The 20,380-nt window shown below is 49.4% G+C and overlaps 1 protein-coding gene across 2 annotated transcripts in view; it reads left to right on the top strand.

Annotated features, from left to right (window-relative positions):
• The window catches only part of LOC135513123 (zinc finger CCCH domain-containing protein 3-like), a 112,407-nt gene that overhangs the window by 12,342 nt on the left and 79,685 nt on the right, over positions 1 to 20,380 (top strand). The gene's annotated exons all lie outside the window — the stretch shown is intronic.

The raw sequence follows: 20,380 nt of genomic DNA, 5'->3' as shown, positions 1-20,380 counted from the left end.
TGGATCTGTTATTGCAGGGCAGGTGTGTGTGTGTGTGTGTGGATCTGTTATTTCAGGTCAGGTGTGTGTGTGTGGATCTGTTATTGCAGGGCAGGTGTGTGTGTGTGTGTGGATCTGTTATTTCAGGTCAGGTGTGTGTGTGTGGATCTGTTATTGCAGGGCAGGTGTGTGTGTGTGTGTGGATATGTTATTGCAGTGGAGTTGTGTGTGTGGATCTGTTATGGCAGGTGTGTGGATCTGTTATTGCAGGGCAGGTGTGTGTGTGGATCTGTTATTGCAGGGCAGGTGTGTGCGGATCTGTTTTTGCAGGGCAGGTGTGTGTGTGGATCTGTTATTGAAGGGCAGGTGTGTGTGTGTGTGTGTGTGGATCTGTTATTGAAGGGCAGGTGTGTGTGTGTGTGTGTGTGTGGATCTGATTAATGCAGGGCAGGTGTGTGTGTGTGGATCTGTTATTGCAGGTCAGTTGTGTGTGTGTGTGTGGATCTGTTATTGCAGGGCAGGTGTGTGTGTGTGTGGATCTGTTATTGAAGTGCAGGTGTGTGTGTGTGTGGATCTGTTAATGCAGGTGTGTGTGTGTGTGTGGATCTGTTAATGTAGGTGTGTGTGTGTGTGTGCATTTGTTAATGTAGGTGTGTGTGTGTGTGTGTGTGTGGATCTGTTAATGCAGGTGTGTGTGGATCTGTTATTGCAGGGCAGGTGTGTGTGTGGATCTGTTATTGCAGGGCAGGTGTGTGTGTGGATCTGTTATTGCAGGGCAGGTGTGTGTGTGGATTTGTTATTGCAGGGCAGGTGTGTGTGTGTGGATCTGTTATTGCAGGGCAGGTGTGTGTGTGGATCTGTTATTGCAGGGCAGGTGTGTGTGTGGATCTGTTATTGCAAGGCAGGTGTGTGTGTGTGTGGATCTGTTATTGCAGGGCAGGTGTGTGTGTGTGTATCTGTTATTGCAGGGCAGGTGTGTGTGTGGATCTGTTATTGCAGGGCAGGGGTGTGTGTGTGTGTGTGTGTGGATCTGTTATTTCAGGTCAGGTGTGTGTGTGTGGATCTGTTATTGCAGGGCAGGTGTGTGTGTGTGTGGATCTGTTATTTCAGGTCAGGTGTGTGTGTGTGTGGATCTGTTATTGCAGGGCAGGTGTGTGTGTGTGTGGATCTGTTATTGCAGGGCAGGTGTGTGTGTGGATATGTTATTGCAGTGGAGTTGTGTGTGTGGATCTGTTATGGCAGGTGTGTGGATCTGTTATTGAAGGGCAGGTGTGTGTGTGGATCTGTTAATGCAGGGCAGGTGTGTGTGTGGATCTGTTATTGCAGGGCAGGTGTGTGTGGATCTCTGTTTTTGCAGGGCAGGTGTGTGTGTGGATCTGTTATTGCAGGGCAGGTGTGTGTGTGGATCTGTTATTGCAGGGCAGGTGTGTGTGTGGATCTGTTAATGCAGGGCAGGTGTGTGTGTGTGGATCTGTTAGTGTGTGTGTGTGTGTGTGTGTGGATCTGTTAATGCAGGTGTGTGGATCTGTTAATGTAGGTGTGTGTGTGTGTGGATCTGTTAATGCAGGTGTGTGTGGATCTGTTAATGCAGGGCAGGTGTGTGTGTGTGGATCTGTTATTGTAGGGCAGGTGTGTGTGTGGATCTGTTATTGCAGGGCAGGTGTGTGTGGATCTGTTATTGCAGGGCAGGTGTGTGTGGATCTGTTATTGCAGGGCAGGTGTGTGTATGGATCTGTTATTGCAGAGCAGGTGTGTGTGTGGATCTGTTATTGCAGGGCAGGTGTGTGTGTGGATCTGTTATTGCAGGGCAGGTGTGTGTGTGTTTGTTAATGCAGGTGTGTGTGTGTGTGTGTGTGTGTGTGGATCTGTTAATGCAGGGCAGGTGTGTGGATCTGTTAATGCAGGGCAGGTGTGTGTGTGTGTATTTGTTAATGCAGGTGTGCGTGTGTGTGGATCTGTTATAGCAGGGCAGGTATGTGTGTGTGGATCTGTTATTGCAGGGCAGGTGTGTGTATGGATCTGTTATTGCAGGGCAGGTGTGTGTGTGGATCTGTTATTGCAGGGCAGGTGTGTGTGTGGATCTGTTATTGCAGGGCAGGTGTGTGTGTGGATCTGTTATTGAAGGGCAGGTGTGTGTGTGTGTGTGTGGATCTGTTATTGAAGGGCAGGTGTGTGTGTGTGTGTGGATCTGTTTAATGCAGGGCAGCTGTGTGTGTGTGTGTGTGTGGATCTGTTAATGCAGGGCAGGTGTGTGTGTGTGTGTGTGGATCTGTTAGTGTGTGTGTGTGTGTGTGTGTGTGTGTGTGTGTGTGATCTTTTAATGCCGGGCAGGTGTGTGTGTGTGGATCTGTTCATGCAGGTGTGTGTGTGTTTGGATCTGTTAATGCAGGGCAGGTGTGTGGATCTGTTATTGCAGGGCAGGTGTGTGTGTGTGTGGATCTGTTATTGCAGGGCAGGTGTGTGTGTGTGGATCTGTTATTGCAGGGCAGGTGTGTGTGTGTGGATCTGTTCATGCAGGTGTCTGTGTGTGTGGATCTGTTAATGCAGGGCAGGTGTGTGGATCTGTTATTGCAGGGCAGGTGTGTGTGTGTGTGTGGATCTGTTATTGCAGGGCAGGTGTGTGTGTGTGTGGATCTGTTATTGCAGGGCAGGTGTGTGTGTGGATCTGTTATTGCAGGGCAGGTGTGTGTGTGTGTGGATCTGTTATTGCAGGGCAGGTGTGTGTGTGGATCTGTTATTTCAGGGCAGGTGTGTGTGTGTGTGTGGATCTGTTATTGCAGGGCAGGTGTGTGTGTGTGTGGATCTGTTATTGCAGGGCAGGTGTGTGTGTGGATCTGTTATTGCATGGCAGGTGTGTGTGTGTGGATCTGTTATTGCAGGGCAGGTGTGTGTGTGTGTGTGTGGATCTGTTATTGCAGGGCAGGTGTGTGTGTGTGGAGCTGTTATTGCAGGGCGTGTGTGTGTGTGTGGATCTGTTATTGCAGGGCAGGTGTGTGTGTGTGTGTGGATCTGTTATTGCAGGGCAGGTGTGTGTGTGTGTGTGGATCTGTTATTGCAGGGCAGGTGTGTGTGTGTGTGTGTGTGGATCTGTTATTGCAGGGCAGGTGTGTGTGTGGATCTGTTAATGCAGGGCAGGTGTGTGTGTGTGTGGATCTGTTAATGCAGGTGTGTGTGTGTGTGTGTGGATCTGTTAATTCAGGGCAGGTGTGTGGATCTGTTAATGCAGGGCAGGTGTGTGTGTGGATCTGTTATTGCAGGACAGGTGTGTGTGTGGATCTGTTATTGCAGGGCAGGTGTGTGTGTGGATCTGTTATTGAAGGGCAGGTGTGTGTGTGTGTGTGTGTGTATCTGTTATTGAAGGGCAGGTGTGTGTGTGTGTGTGGATCTGTGCAGGGCAGGTGTGTGTGTGTGTGGATCTGTTAATGCAGGTGTGTGTTTGTGTGTGGATCTGTAATTGCAGGGCAGGTGTGTGTGTGTGGATCTGTTAATGCAGGGCAGGTGTGTGTGTGTGTGTGTGTGGATCTGTTATTGCAGGGCAGGTGTGTGTGTGTGTGTGTGGATCTGTTATTGCAGGGCAGGTGTGTGTGTGTGTGGATCTGTTAATGCAGGTGTGTGTTTGTGTGTGGATCTGTAATTGCAGGGCAGGTGTGTGTGTGTGTGTGTGTGTGTGGATCTGTTAATGCAGGTGTGTGTGTGTGTGTGTGTGTGTGGATCTTTTAATGCCGGGCAGGTTTTTGTGTGTGGATCTGTTCATGCAGGTGTGTGTGTGTTTGGATCTGTTAATGCAGGGCAGGTGTGTGGATCTGTTATTGCAGGGCAGGTGTGTGTGTGTGTGGATCTGTTATTGCAGGTGTGTGTGTGTGTGTGTGTGTGTGTGTGTGTGTGTGTGTGTGTGTGTGTGTGTGATCTGTTATTGCAGGGCAGGTGTGTGTGTGTGGATCTGTTATTGCAGGGCAGGTGTGTGTGTGTGGATCTGTTCATGCAGGTGTCTGTGTGTGTGGATCTGTTAATGCAGGGCAGGTGTGTGTGTGTGGATCTGTTATTGCAGGGCAGGTGTGTGTGTGGATCTGTTATTGCAGGGCATGTGTGTGTGTGTGTGGATCTGTTATTGCAGGGCAGGTGTGTGTGTGGATCTGTTATTTCAGGGCAGGTGTGTGTGTGTGGATCTGTTATTGCAGGGCAGGTGTGTGTGTGTGGATCTGTTATTGCAGGGCAGGTGTGTGTGTGTGTGTGTGGATCTGTTATTGCAGGGCAGGTGTGTGTGTGGATCTGTTATTGCAGGGCAGGTGTGTGTGTGTGTGGATCTGTTATTGCAGGGCAGGTGTGTGTGTGTGATGTGTTATTGCAGGGCAGGTGTGTGTGTGTGGATCTGTTATTGCAGGGCAGGTGTGTGTGTGTGTGTGTGGATCTTTTATTGCAGGGCAGGTGTGTGTGTGTGGATCTGTTATTGCAGGGCAGGTGTGTGTGTGTGGATCTGTTATTGCAGGGCAGGTGTGTGTGTGTGTGTGTGTGGATCTGTTATTGCAGGGCAGGTGTGTGTGTGTGTGTGGATCTGTTATTGCAGGGCAGGTGTGTGTGTGTGTGGATCTGTTATTGCAGGGCATCTGTGTGTGTGTGTGTGGATCTGTTATTGCAGGGCAGGTGTGTGTGTGTGTATTTGTTAATGCAGGTGTGTGTGTGCATCTGTTATAGCAGGGCAGGTGTGTGTGTGTGTGTGGATCTGTTATTGCAGGGCAGGTGTGTGTGTGTGTGGATCTGTTATTGCAGGGCATCTGTGTGTGTGTGTGTGGATCTGTTATTGAAGGGCAGGTGTGTGTGTGGATCTGTTATTGAAGGGCAGGTGTGTGTGGGGATCTGTTTAATGCTGGGCAGGTGTGTGTGTGGATCTGTTAATGCAGGGCAGGTGTGTGTGTGTGTGTGTGTGTGTGTGTATCTGTTATTGCAGGGCAGTTGTGTGTGTGTGTGTGTGGATCTGTTATTGCAGGGCAGGTGTGTGTGTGTGGATCTGTTATTGCAGGGCAGGTGTGTGTGTGTGGATCTGTTATTGCAGGGCAGGTGTGTGTGTGGATCTGTTATTTCAGGGCAGGTGTGTGTGTGTGGATCTGTTATTGCAGGGCAGGTGTGTGTGTGTGGATCTGTTATTGCAGTGCAGGTGTGTGTGTGTGTGTGGATCTGTTATTGCAGGGCAGGTGTGTGTGGATCTGTTATTGCAGGGCAGGTGTGTGTGTGTGGATCTGTTATTGCAGGGCAGGTGTGTGTGTGGATCTGTTATTGCATGGCAGGTGTGTGTGTGTGGATCTGTTATTGCAGGGCAGGTGTGTGTGTGTGTGTGTGTGGATCTGTTATTGCAGGGCAGGTGTGTGTGTGTGGAGCTGTTATTGCAGGGCGTGTGTGTGTGTGTGGATCTGTTATTGCAGGGCAGGTGTGTGTGTGTGTGTGGATCTGTTATTGCAGGGCAGGTGTGTGTGTGTGTGTGGATCTGTTATTGCAGGGCAGGTGTGTGTGTGTGTGTGTGTGTGTTATTGATCTGTTATTGCAGGGCAGGTGTGTGTGTGGATCTGTTATTGCAGGGCAGGTGTGTGTGTGGATCTGTTAATGCAGGGCAGGTGTGTGTGTGTGTGGATCTGTTAATGCAGGTGTGTGTGTGTGTGTGTGGATCTGTTAATTCAGGGCAGGTGTGTGGATCTGTTAATGCAGGGCAGGTGTGTGTATGGATCTGTTATTGCAGGGCAGGTGTGTGTGTGGATCTGTTATTGCAGGGCAGGTGTGTGTGTGGATCTGTTATTGAAGGGCAGGTGTGTGTGTGTGTATATCTGTTATTGAAGGGCAGGTGTGTGTGTGTGTGTGGATCTGTGCAGGGCAGGTGTGTGTGTGTGTGGATCTGTTAATGCAGGTGTGTGTTTGTGTGTGGATCTGTAATTGCAGGGCAGGTGTGTGTGTGTGGATCTGTTAATGCAGGGCAGGTGTGTGTGTGTGTGTGTGTGGATCTGTTATTGCAGGGCAGGTGTGTGTGTGTGTGTGGATCTGTTATTGCAGGGCAGGTGTGTTTGTGTGTGGATCTGTAATTGCAGGGCTGTTGTGTGTGTGTGTGTGTGTGGATCTGTTAATGCAGGTGTGTGTGTGTGTGTGTGTGTGTGTGTGTGTGTGGATCTTTTAATGCCGGGCAGGTGTTTGTGTGTGGATCTGTTCATGCAGGTGTGTGTGTGTTTGGATCTGTTAATGCAGGGCAGGTGTGTGGATCTGTTATTGCAGGGCAGGTGTGTGTGTGTGTGGATCTGTTATTGCAGGGCAGGTGTGTGTGTGTGTGTGTGTGTGTGTGGATCTGTTATTGCAGGGCAGGTGTGTGTGTGTGGATCTGTTCATGCAGGTGTCTGTGTGTGTGGATCTGTTAATGCAGGGCAGGTGTGTGTGTGTGGATCTGTTATTGCAGGGCAGGTGTGTGTGTGGATCTGTTATTGCAGGGCATGTGTGTGTGTGTGTGGATCTGTTATTGCAGGGCAGGTGTGTGTGTGGATCTGTTATTTCAGGGCAGGTGTGTGTGTGTGTGGATCTGTTATTGCAGGGCAGGTGTGTGTGTGTGGATCTGTTATTGCAGGGCAGGTGTGTGTGTGTGTGTGATCTGTTATTGCAGGGCAGGTGTGTGTGTGGATCTGTTATTGCAGGGCAGGTGTGTGTGTGTGTGTGATCTGTTATTGCAGGGCAGGTGTGTGTGTGGATCTGTAATTGCAGGGCAGGTGTGTGTGTGTGTGTGTGTGTGTGGATCTGTTAATGCAGGTGTGTGTGTGTGTGTGTGTGTGTGTGTGTGGATCTTTTAATGCCGGGCAGGTTTTTGTGTGTGGATCTGTTCATGCAGGTGTGTGTGTGTTTGGATCTGTTAATGCAGGGCAGGTGTGTGGATCTGTTATTGCAGGGCAGGTGTGTGTGTGTGTGTGTGGATCTGTTATTGCAGGTGTGTGTGTGTGTGTGTGTGTGTGTGTGTGTGTGTGTGTGTGTGTGTGTGTGTGTGTGGATCTGTTATTGCAGGGCAGGTGTGTGTGTGTGGATCTGTTATTGCAGGGCAGGTGTGTGTGTGTGGATCTGTTCATGCAGGTGTCTGTGTGTGTGGATCTGTTAATGCAGGGCAGGTGTGTGTGTGTGGATCTGTTATTGCAGGGCAGGTGTGTGTGTGGATCTGTTATTGTAGGGCATGTGTGTGTGTGTGTGGATCTGTTATTGCAGGGCAGGTGTGTGTGTGGATCTGTTATTTCAGGGCAGGTGTGTGTGTGTGGATCTGTTATTGCAGGGCAGGTGTGTGTGATCTGTTATTGCAGGGCAGGTGTGTGTCTGTTATTGCAGGGCAGGTGTGGATCTGTTATTGCAGGGCAGGTGTGTGTGTGGATCTGTTATTGCAGGGCAGGTGTGTGTGTGTGTGGATCTGTTATTGCAGGGCAGGTGTGTGTGTGTGATCTGTTATTGCAGGGCAGGTGTGTGTGTGTGTGTGGATCTGTTATTGCAGGGCAGGTGTGTGTGTGTGGATCTGTTATTGCAGGGCAGGTGTGTGTGTGTGGATCTGTTATTGCAGGGCAGGTGTGTGTGTGTGTGTGTGTGGATCTGTTATTGCAGGGCAGGTGTGTGTGTGTGTGTGGATCTGTTATTGCAGGGCAGGTGTGTGTGTGTGTGTGGATCTGTTATTGCAGGGCATCTGTGTGTGTGTGTGTGGATCTGTTATTGCAGGGCAGGTGTGTGTGTGTGTATTTGTTAATGCAGGTGTGTGTGTGCATCTGTTATAGCAGGGCAGGTGTGTGTGTGTGGATCTGTTATTGCAGGGCAGGTGTGTGTGTGTGTGGATCTGTTATTGCAGGGCATCTGTGTGTGTGTGTGTGGATCTGTTATTGAAGGGCAGGTGTGTGTGGGGATCTGTTTAATGCTGGGCAGGTGTGTGTGTGGATCTGTTAATGCAGGGCAGGTGTGTGTGTGTGTGTGTGTGTGTGTGTGTGTGTGTGTGTGTGTGTGTGTGTGTGTGTATCTGTTATTGCAGGGCAGTTGTGTGTGTGTGTGTGTGGATCTGTTATTGCAGGGCAGGTGTGTGTGTGTGGATCTGTTATTGCAGGGCAGGTATGTTTGTGTGGATCTGTTATTGCATTGCAGGTGTGTGTGTGGATCTGTTAATTCAGGGCAGGTGTGTGGATCTGTTATTGCAGGGCAGGTGTGTGTGTGGATCTGTTATTGCAGGGCAGGTGTGTGTGTGTGTGTGGATCTGTTATTGCAGGGCAGGTGTGTGTGTATCTGTTATTGCAGGGCAGGTGTGTGTGTGTGGATCTGTTATTGCAGGGCAGGTGTGTGTGTGGATCTGTTATTGCATGGCAGGTGTGTGTGTGTGGATCTGTTATTGCAGGGCAGGTGTGTGTGTGTGTGTGTGTGATCTGTTATTGCAGGGCAGGTGTGTGTGTGTGGAGCTGTTATTGCAGGGCGTGTGTGTGTGTGTGGATCTGTTATTGCAGGGCAGGTGTGTGTGTGTGTGTGGATCTGTTATTGCAGGGCAGGTGTGTGTGTGTGTGTGGATCTGTTATTGCAGGGCAGGTGTGTGTGTGTGTGTGTGTGTGTGTGGATCTGTTATTGCAGGGCAGGTGTGTGTGTGGATCTGTTATTGCAGGGCAGGTGTGTGTGTGGATCTGTTAATGCAGGGCAGGTGTGTGTGTGTGTGGATCTGTTAATGCAGGTGTGTGTGTGTGTGTGTGGATCTGTTAATTCAGGGCAGGTGTGTGGATCTGTTAATGCAGGGCAGGTGTGTGTATGGATCTGTTATTGCAGGGCAGGTGTGTGTGTGGATCTGTTATTGCAGGGCAGGTGTGTGTGTGGATCTGTTATTGAAGGGCAGGTGTGTGTGTGTGTATATCTGTTATTGAAGGGCAGGTGTGTGTGTGTGTGTGGATCTGTGCAGGGCAGGTGTGTGTGTGTGTGGATCTGTTAATGCAGGTGTGTGTTTGTGTGTGGATCTGTAATTGCAGGGCAGGTGTGTGTGTGTGGATCTGTTAATGCAGGGCAGGTGTGTGTGTGTGTGTGTGTGGATCTGTTATTGCAGGGCAGGTGTGTGTGTGTGTGTGGATCTGTTATTGCAGGGCAGGTGTGTTTGTGTGTGGATCTGTTATTGCAGGGCAGGTGTGTGTGTGTGTGTGTGTGTGTGGATCTGTTAATGCAGGTGTGTGTGTGTGTGTGTGTGTGTGGATCTTTTAATGCCGGGCAGGTTTTTGTGTGTGGATCTGTTCATGCAGGTGTGTGTGTGTTTGGATCTGTTAATGCAGGGCAGGTGTGTGGATCTGTTATTGCAGGGCAGGTGTGTGTGTGTGTGGATCTGTTATTGCAGGGCAGGTGTGTGTGTGTGTGTGTGTGTGTGTGGATCTGTTATTGCAGGGCAGGTGTGTGTGTGTGGATCTGTTCATGCAGGTGTCTGTGTGTGTGGATCTGTTAATGCAGGGCAGGTGTGTGTGTGTGGATCTGTTATTGCAGGGCAGGTGGTGTGTGGATCTGTTATTGCAGGGCATGTGTGTGTGTGTGTGGATCTGTTATTGCAGGGCAGGTGTGTGTGTGGATCTGTTATTTCAGGGCAGGTGTGTGTGTGTGTGGATCTGTTATTGCAGGGCAGGTGTGTGTGTGTGGATCTGTTATTGCAGGGCAGGTGTGTGTGTGTGTGTGGATCTGTTATTGCAGGGCAGGTGTGTGTGTGGATCTGTTATTGCAGGGCAGGTGTGTGTGTGTGTGGATCTGTTATTGCAGGGCAGGTGTGTGTGTGTGTGGATCTGTTATTGCAGGGCAGGTGTGTGTGTGTGGATCTGTTATTGCAGGGCAGGTGTGTGTGTGTGTGTGGATCTGTTATTGCAGGGCAGGTGTGTGTGTGTGGATCTGTTATTGCAGGGCAGGTGTGTGTGTGTGTGTGTGTGGATCTGTTATTGCAGGGCAGGTGTGTGTGTGTGTGTGTGTGTGGATCTGTTATTGCAGGGCAGGTGTGTGTGTGTGTGGATCTGTTATTGCAGGGCGTGTGTGTGTGTGTGGATCTGTTATTGCAGGGCAGGTGTGTGTGTGTGTATTTGTTAATGCAGGTGTGTGTGTGCATCTGTTATAGCAGGGCAGGTGTGTGTGTGTGTGGATCTGTTATTGCAGGGCAGGTGTGTGGATCTGTTAATGCAGGGCAGGTGTGTGGATCTGTTAATGCAGGGCAGGTGTGTGGATCTGTTAATGCAGGGCAGGTGTGTGTGTGTGGATCTGTTATTGCAGGGCAGAGGTGTGTGTGTGGATCTGTTTTTGCAGGGCAGGTGTGTGTGTGTGTCTGTGTGTGGATCTGTTAATACAGTGCAGGTGTGTGTGGATATGTTTTTGCAGGGCAGGTGTGTGTGTGTGTGTGTGTGTGGATCTGTTATTGCAGGGCAGGTGTGTGTGTGTGTGTGTGGATCTGTTATTGCAGGGCAGGTGTGTGTGTGTGTGTGTGGATCTGTTAATGCAGGTGTGTGTGTGGATATGTTAATGCAGGTGTGTGTGTGTGTGGGGGGGGGATCTGTTATTGCAGTGCAGGTGTGTGTGTGGATCTGTTATTGCAGTGCAGGTGTGTGTGTGGATCTGTTATTGCAGGCAGGTGTGTGTGTGTGTGTGTGTGGATCTGTTATTGCAGGGCAGGTGTGTGTGTGTGGATCTGTTATTGCATGGCAGGTGTGTGTGTGTGGATCTGTTATTGCAGGGCAGGTGTGTGTGTGTGTGGATCTGTTAATGCAGGGCAGGTGTGTGTGTGTGGATCTGTTATTGCAGAGCAGGTGTGGGTCTGTTAATGCAGGGCAGGTGTGTGTGTGTGTGGATCTGTTATTGCAGGGCAGGTGTTTGTGTGTGTGTGTATCTGTTATTGCAGGGCAGGTGTGTGTGCAGTGTGTGTGTGTGTATCTGTTATTGCAGGGCAGGTGTGTGTGTGGATCTGTTATTGCAGGGCAGGTGTGTGTGTGTGTGTGTGTGGATCTGTTATTGCAGGGCAGCTGTGTGTGTGTGGATCTGTTAATGCAGGGCAGGTGCGTGTGTGGATCTGTTAATGCAGGGCAGGTGCGTGTGTGGATCTGTTAATGCAGGGCAGGTGTGTGTGTGGATCTGTTAATGCAGGGCAGGTGTGTGTGTGGATCTGTTAATGCAGGACAGGTGTGTGTGTGGATCTGTTAATGCAGGGCAGGTGTGTGTGTGGATCTGTTAATGCAGGACAGGTGTGTGTGTGGATCTGTTAATGCAGGGCAGGTGTGTGTGTGGATCTGTTAATGCAGGGCATGTGTGTGTGTGGATCTGTTAATGCAGGACAGGTGCGTGTGTGGATCTGTTAATGCAGGGCAGATTCATCTCTGCACCCAGAACCAAATGTTGCATGCACACTTGCAACTATAGATGGTTATTTTGGCTGACATGACTACATGTTGATAAAGAGGTCTACGTTCCCTGGCCGGAGCGATTGCCACCTCATATTTCGTCTGTCTCTGATGTCGTTAATCAGATCAAGCCAAACCCACGACACCCTCTCTGTACTGTGACTGAAAGTGTCAGCTAAATGGTGTGTATGTATATATATATATATATACACATACACACATTTTTTTTTTTAAATCAGTGCAGCAGATTTCTAAAGATCTCTTTGTGTATTGAGTTGATTGAACCATTCCATCTAGCATCACATATATAGTTCAAATATGGCACCAATACAACACACGCTGATGTCATTTGATGCATCTCACTCAAAAGCCTGTCCTTATTTGGCCGTGGCTTAATGTCTTTCTTTTAGTTTGTTTCTCTGCATCATTCGCTGGTTCACACACTCTAGTTTCTCACCAGAATCTCTCCTCTATCACTCCTCTCTCTCTTTCCTGAAAACTCTCTTCTTTCTCTGTTACACACACACACACAGAGCTTTATAGGGCATGTGTTTTTTAAATTTCAGACTACACAGTTGCTATGTCCATGCATGTCCCTGTTTGTATAAAATAAACTTTCTGCACGCCAGTAATCGTCTCTCACTATTTTAATAGTGAGGCTATAGAGTGAGGAGAGTGAATCCCGTGTGTGTTTATTTCTCTCCTCAGCTGCTTGGTAAAATATCCCACTCTAAATGCCATTCCCCACCACTCTCCCATAGCTGTGTTAATCAGACACACACACCACACACACACACACACACACACACACACACACACACACACACTAACATATCTGGGCCCAACCCCAGTGCTCACAGACAGACATTCTGTTCATTCCTCTTCACTTTCTCAGGCCCCCGGTGTCAAACAGGTGGGCACACTGTGTGTGTGTCACTCACTCACTCACTCGCTCACATGGCTGCATGAGGTAATCACACACACAAAAACACATGCACCCTCCGGCATCCACAGAATCACACACATGCTGCTTTGTTGTTTTGAAGGACCAGCCTCGTCCCTGGAGTCATTATCCACTACATCATGGTTATATTGATCCTTTTGTTCTGCTTCATTTTCCACCTGTATTAGATGATTTGATTGGACTGTTCTTCTGGCCACATTGTTACTAGAACCAATATTGTCATGTGATCAACCAGTTAAGAGGCCTGGTATGACACAGTCCCCACCCCCCCGCCCTGTACTGAGCTGTATGATGGTAGGGCCTCCCCTCTCTGCTCTGTCTCTCGTCAACCTGTCAACTGGCCATAACTAAAGACCTGATAGACAGGCCATGCGTGACAGATGCACATAAACCACCCTGAACCGGGATGGATACTAGGAATACTTCACCTACACACACAAACGCTCACACACAGGCCTGTGTAAAGGCTCACACACAGGCCTGTGTAAAGGCTCACACACAGACCTGTGTAAAGGCTCACACACAGGCCTGTGTAAAGGCTCACACACAGGCCTGTGTAACAGGCCTGTGTACACACAGGCCTGTGTAAACACACAGGCCTGTGTAAAGGCTCACACACAGGCCTGTGTAAAGGCTCACACACAGGCCTGTGTAAAGGCTCACACACAGGCCTGTGTAAAGGCTCACACACAGGCCTGTGTAAAGGCTCACACACAGGCCTGTGTAAAGGCTCACACACAGGCCTGTGTAAAGGCTCACACACAGGCCTGTGTAAAGGCTCACACACAGGCCTGTGTACACGTTTCATTGCATAGAACAGTCTTTTACCAGGATTTGTCCGTTTGATATTCTGTGATGACTCAGAGGATCTATGTGGAGTTCTGAAACCTTTGAGCTGCGGTCAATGCGTGTGTGTGTGTGTGTGTGTGTGTGTGTGTGTGTGTGTGTGTGTGTGTGTGTGTGTGTGTGTGTGTGTGTGTGTGTGTGTGTGTGTGCGCGCATGCTTGTGTTAGTGTGCCTGTGTGCGTTCATATGTTTTTCTGAGTATAAGTGAGCGGGTTGGACCCGGTGGTTCAGGAGCGTGTTGAAATGTGTAAGCCATGGTTTGAGTGGGTGTAGGCAGAAATCGTAACGTTAGCGTGCACTCTTCCCAGTTAAAGGGATAAATTGGCCAAATCCAATGCATCTCCTTCCCCAGAGTCCGATAAAATGGTCTCCACGAGTTTATGTCTCTGTCCAGTATGAAGGAAGTTCGAGGTAACCACCAGACTATCTGACTCTGGGGGAGGAGATAAAGGGCCTCATTGCCAAAAATGGGTTAAATGTTTTCTTGGTCCCCAGAGCAGTCAAAGGTGTTCTGTGCCCTGCTGGCTAGATAAATCAGAAACCTTAACAGGATGACATGCACGGGCACACACATATGATGTCCAAAGACATGCCAACAGGGGTGTTAGTTAGTGGCAATAGGGACTGCAACTGGGTGGGAATGTTCCCATGTTAAACCTCAAGGCCATATGGGTCATGGTCATGTGACAGTCACTGAGATTGATTATATTATGGTTTAGTCTATGACATCAGTTTTAGTGTGTTTACATGGATTCATGCAAACCTTTGGCCTCTACATACAGTAGACCTGGCTATTTATTCAGACATGGGTTTCTGCTGAAGTTTGTTTGATGAAAAATGGAAGACTGTTGCACAGCCGGTTTAGCTTGGTGGAACCAGCTTGATCACTGGGTCCACCAGGCTACTTCAGTTCAACTGATCACTGGGTCCACCAGGCTACTTCAGTTCAACTGATCACTGGGTCCACCAGGCTACTTCAGTTCAACTGATCACTGGGTCCACCAGGCTACTTCAGTTCAACTGATCACTGGGTCCACCAGGCTACTTCAGTTCAACTGATCACTGGGTCCACCAGGCTACTTCAGTTCAACTGATCACTGGGTCCACTAGGCTACTTCAGTTCAACTGATCACTGGGTCCACCAGGCTACTTCAGTTCAACTGATCACTGGGTCCACCAGGCTACTTCAGTTCAACTGATCACTGGGTCCACTAGGCTACTTCAGTTCAACTGATCACTGGGTCCACCAGGCTACCACTGGTTTGCACTGCAATAAAATGTCAACATTACAAACGGTGCAGTTGAGAATAAACATTTACCATTTTTTCCCATCCACCTGCTCTGAGTTTTGTCTTTTGAGTACAGTACCCAGAATGTGTTCTGTTGTATAATGCAAAGCTCCAGGAAGTTGCTGCTAAACATGTCAATCACAGAGCAGGACACTGGCTTCCACCTCCTCACTCAATCTATCCCTCACCCCAGCCCCCTCATCAACCCTCCAGTAATCCAACACTCCCTCCCTCTCCTCCATGTGTCTTCACAGAGTGAAGTGTTACCATAATAATCATGAGGGTTTGGCATTTGTGTGGGAAGAGGAGCACAGAGTCCTCAAATTGCCTGGCATGTTAATTATGGGGCCTCCTCTCTCCTGCTCGCTCTCTCTCTCCCTCCTACCCGGCCGCATGCAGGGACACTTGTGTTCCCATTAGGGCAGGGGTAGTGGGTGAGGGGGTAGGAGGGTTAGGTACGTTAGTGCTTGGTAGTTGAGGTCAAGCTCTGTTCTAGCCTCTAACCCCCACTTGTAAGACAATCCTCCCTCTAGTCCTCCAATGGGTTTAGGATGGTGAACCTCAGAGGAGGAGAGACGGACAGGCTTTATGCTAGTTTACCCTCCGAGTTAAACAGGACATGAATCTGTCTGTATGGGGTTACCTCACCACCATGCAGTTTTCTGGCCACATATAGTACTCGCTTACTCACTCACTTACATACATATAGTACTCGTTTACTCACTCACTTACATACATATAGTACTCGCTTACTCACTCACTTACATACATATAGTACTCGCTTACTCACTCGCATACATATAGTACTCGCTTACTCACTCGCATACATATAGTACTCGTTTACTCACTCACTCACATACATACATATAGTACTCACTCACTCACATACATATAGTACTCGTTTACTCACTCACTCACTCACATACATACATACATACATACATACATACATACATACATACATACATACATACATACATACATACATACATACATACATACTCGTTTACTTACTCACTCACGCACTCACATACATATAGTACTTGTTTACTTACTCACTCTTCTCTTTTACACTCTCAAACAACTTTTTGACATACTCACACTCAATAGATTACTAATGAACCACAGCCACTTTGTCTGTCAATCAGTATCACCAGTATCTCTCACTCACTCCGCTAATAGCACCTACTAGTCAACCCCTCTTCTGCACCCCGCTGGTATAATGTAGTGTGTGTGGGGGGGAAGATGAGTGGAGATGGGTAGAGCCATGTGCACGGGCCTGTCCCTGCCACTCTGACCTCCCATACCATAGATCATAGACTCCAGATTCAGAGGCTGTTCTCAGCTATGCTTTTCCTGCCTCCCCTCACTTTCCCCTCTAGTTCTTCCCCATTTATACTGACTCCCCCCACTTCTTTGCGCACTCCCTTTATCCCTATTCCTCTTTTTCTCACCTCTATCCTTTTCTCCAGAGGGAGTGATCTTTTCCTATTTAACTGGTTGGCTGATGCTCTACCTGGGTCACCCCTGTCTCCCCCGTTCCTAGACTCCTAGCTAGCTTACCTGTTCTCTCTCAACCTGTCCCATCCTTCTTTCCCTGGGTCAGCTGTGCATGGCTAGGGGCCAGATCATTCTCACACTCCCTCCTCTGTCTAACCTTCACCTGCCTCCATCTCAAGCCGCCTGTCTAGTTCTGCTCCCCTGCGCTCCTTGGGTCAGCTGGGTAAGGTGAAGGACCAATTATCACCCCTGACTCACTTCCCCATCCCGTCCAGTGCTGCTCGACCTGGCCCTCTCCACCAAACCCAGGCAGAGCCCTCTAATCTCTCTTTCTCTCTCTCAGCCTTTCCAACTTTCCATTTCAGGACCAGACCCCCCCCCCCCCCTGTCTATTCTGGTTCTCTAGAGTTATCCAGCCAGTGACCCTTCATCCCGTCCCTGCCCCAGTCCCTCTCTCATCCCGTCCCTCTCTCATCCCGTCCCTGCCCAGTCCCTCCCTCATCCCGTCCCTCCCTCATCCAGTCCCTCCCTCATCCCGTCCCTCCCTCATCCCTGCCCAGTCCCTCCCTCATCCCGTCCCTCCCTCATCCCGTCCCTGCCCAGTCCCTCCCTCATCCCGTCCCTCTCTAATCCCGTCCCTCTCTCATCCCGTCCCTGCCCAGTCCCTCCCTCATCCCGTCCCTGCCCAGTCCCTCCCTCATCCCGTCCCTGCCCAGTCCCTCCCTCATCCCGTCCCTGCCCAGTCCCTCCCTCATCCCGTCCCTGCCCAGTCCCTCCCTCATCCCGTCCCTCCCTCATCCCGTCCCTGACAAGTCCCTCCCTCATCCCGTCCCTGCCCAGTCCCTCCCTCATCCCGTCCCTGCCCAGTCCCTCCCTCATCCCGTCCCTCCCAGTCATCCCGTCCCTGTCCCTGCCCAGTCCCTCCCTCATCCCGTCCGTGCCCAGTCCCTCCCTGCCCGTCCCTCTCTCATCCCGTCCCCCAGTCCCTCCCTCCCTCCCGTCCCGCCCATCCCGTCCCTCCCAGTCCCTCCCTCATCCCGTCCCTCCCTCATCCCGTCCCTGCCCAGTCCCTCCCTCATCCTGCCCCGTCCCTCCCAGTCCCTCCCGTCCCTGCCCCGGTCCCTCCATCTTCCTGTCCCTTCCCCGGTCCCTCCATCTTCCTGTCCCTGCCCCGGTCCCTCCCTCTTCCCGTCCCTGCCCCGGTCCCTCCCTCATCCCGTCCCTGCCCGGTCCCTCCCTCATCCCGTCCCTGCCCGGTCCCTCCCTCATCCCGCCCCTCCCTCATCCCGCCCCGGTCCCTCCCTCTTCCCGTCCCTGCCCCGGTCTCTCCCTCATCCCGTCCCTCCCTCATCCTGCCCCAGTCCCTCCCTCATCCCGTCCCTGCCCCAGTCTCTCCCTCATCCCGTCCCAGTCTCTCCCTCATCCCGTCCCAGTCTCTCCCTCATCCCATCCCAGTCTCTCCCTCATCCCGTCCCAGTCCCTCCCTCATCCCGTCTCTCCCTCATCCCATCCCAGTCCCTCCCTCATCCCGTCCCTGCCCAAGTCCATCCCTTGGGGGCAGTTACGTTTTCTCCGCTCTCTTATGTGGCTGTGTGCTTCATGTCATGACAGGCATGCAAGCCTCCCAGCTCAACACCAGTCTCTCCTAAACCTCTACCCTGACCCTCACCCCCCCCCCCTCAGCGTTCCATGCCTAGACACACACACCATCTCTATCCCATCCCCACAGGTGCCGTCAGAACCAATGCATTCCAGAAACGGAGCAGATTCTTCAACAGATGTAAACATATATTTCTCCTGTCACTCTCTCTCTCTCTCTCTTTCCCTCCACTCCATCACCTCCTCCCTCCCTCACTTCAGCCCCCTCTTAACTCCTTCTAGTACCTTCTCTCTCTCCACCCCCATCCATCCCTCCCTGAGCTTGCCCTGGGTGTGTGGGTGTTTAATAATGGATGATTGTGTTAATCAAGCTGTTGTTGTTAAAGGACTTTAAGATAACTGTTAATTCCACTGGGCCTGTATTGATTAGCTGTGGTGGGGATTGGTTTATAGCCCAGGCGAAACATACTCACCCATCCTCATCTTATCTCCCACTCCCCTCCTCACCCGTACTTGCTCTCTCCCATTCTGCCCCCTCCTCCTCCTCATCACCCCCCTCCTCCTCGCCTCCTCCTCCTCGTCTCCCGCCAGTACACACACACTCCTTGCTGGGATCCCTATAACCCTAATGCGTGGTGTGTCTGTCTCTCTCCTTCCTCTCTCTCTTCCTCTTTACCATCTTTTGGCAGTTGTTGGGGATAGGCCTATTGGTCATCAAGGTACACTGATAATGCTGTCGGTTATCTTGGTACACTGCTAGGATTTTCGGTGATCTTGGTACTAGAGGTCGACCAAATATGATTTTTCAACGCCAATACCAAAAAAGCAGATACATATTAATCGGCCATTTTAAAAAAATTATTGAAAAAATGACAATTACAACAATACTGAATGAACACTTATTTTAACTTAATATAATACATCAATAGAAATCCATTTAGCCTCAAATAAATAATGAAACATGTTCAATTTGGTTTAAATAATGCAAAAACAAAGTGTTGGAGATGAAAGTAGAAGTGCAATATGTGCCAAAAAGAAATGTGTGCCGTAAGAAAGCTAACGTTTGAGTTCCTTGCTCAGAACATGAGAACATATGAAAGCTGGTGGTTCCTTTTAACATGAGACTTCAATATTCCAAGTTAAGAGGTTTTAGGTTGTAGTTAATATAGTATTTATAGGACTATTTCTCTCTATACCATTTGTATTTCATATACCTTTGACTATTGGATGTTCTTATAGGCACTTTAGTATTGCCAGTGTAACAGTATAGCTTCCGTTCCTCTCCTCGCCCCTACCTGGGCTCGAACCAGGAACACATTGACAACAGCCACACTCGAAGCAGCGTTACCCATCGCTCCACAAAAGCTGCGGCCCTTGCAGAGCAAGAGGAATACCTACTCCAAGTCAGCACCCCGCTAACTACCTAGCCATTTCACATCGGTTACACCAGATATTAGGCTGATAGTCTTGAAGTCATAAACAGCACTGTGCTTGTGAAGAGTTGCTGACAAAACGCACAAAAGTGCTGTTTGAATGAATGCTTACGAGCCTGCTGCTGCCTACCACTGCTCAGTCAGACTGCTCTATCAAATATCAAATCATAGACTTAATCATAACATAATAACACACAGAAATACGAGCCCTTGGTCATTAATATGGTAAAATCTGTGCAATGAGAGGCAGGTGGTTAGAGCGTTGGACTAGTTAACTGTAAGGTTGCAAGATTGAATCCCCAGAGCTGACGAGTTGAAAATCTGTCGTTCTGCCCCTGAACAAGGCAGTTAACCCACTGTTCCTAGGCCGTCATTGAAAATAAGAATGTGTTCATAACTGACTTGCCTAGTTAAATGAAGGTGTGTATATATACATAAAAAAAAGAAGGAAAAATCTGCTCCACAAAATACCGATTTCCGATTTGTTATGAAAACTTGAAATCGGCCCTAATTAATCGGCCATCCCAATTTAATCGGTCGACCTCTACTTGGTACGCTGGCCTGCACAGAACCCTGACCTCAACCCCATCGAACACCTTTGGGATGAATTGGCACACCGACTGCGACCCAGGCGTAATTACCCAACATCAGTGCTGACCTCACTAATGCTCTTGTGGCTGAATGGGAGCAAGTCCCTGCAGCAATGTTCCAACATCTAGCGGGAAGGCCTTCCCAGAAGAGTGGAGGCTGTTATAGCAGCAAAGGGGGGGGGGAAATCATGTTTAATGCCCATGATTTTGGAATGAGATGTTTGACAAGCAGGTGTCCACATACTTTTGGTCATGTTGAAAATATAATGGTTCTATATATTTAAAAAATATCATATTTGAGAACTAACAATCACACACAGAGAGAGAGGTGAGAGAGGTGAGAGGAGAGAGAGAGAGAGAGAGAGAGAGAGAGAGAAAGTGTACAATGTAGAACACCAAATAATGCATGCAGAGCAGAATTAGGCCGATACCCACTAATTATCAAAATCCAGAAAAGAGCTGTTAAATTCTACAACCACCTAAAAGGAAGCGATTCCCATACCTTCCATAACAAAGCCATCACCTACAGAGAGATGAACCTGGAGAAGAGTCCCCTAAGCAAGCTGGTCCTGGGGCTCTGTTCACAAACACACCCCACAGAGCCCCAGGACAGCAGCACAATTAGACCCAACAAATCATGAGAAAACAAAAAGATAATTACTTGACGCATTGGAAAGAATTAGCAAAAAAACAGAGCAAACTAGAATGCTATTTGGCACTAAACAGAGAGTACACAGTGGCAGAATACCTGTCCACGGGGACTGACCCAAACTTAAGGAAAGCTTTGACTATGTACAGACTCAGCGAGCAT

This window comes from Oncorhynchus masou, chromosome 24, assembly GCF_036934945.1.
Source record: "Oncorhynchus masou masou isolate Uvic2021 chromosome 24, UVic_Omas_1.1, whole genome shotgun sequence".
Classification (NCBI taxonomy): Eukaryota; Metazoa; Chordata; class Actinopteri; order Salmoniformes; family Salmonidae; genus Oncorhynchus; species Oncorhynchus masou.
This window is presented reverse-complemented; position numbering and strand designations above follow the sequence as displayed.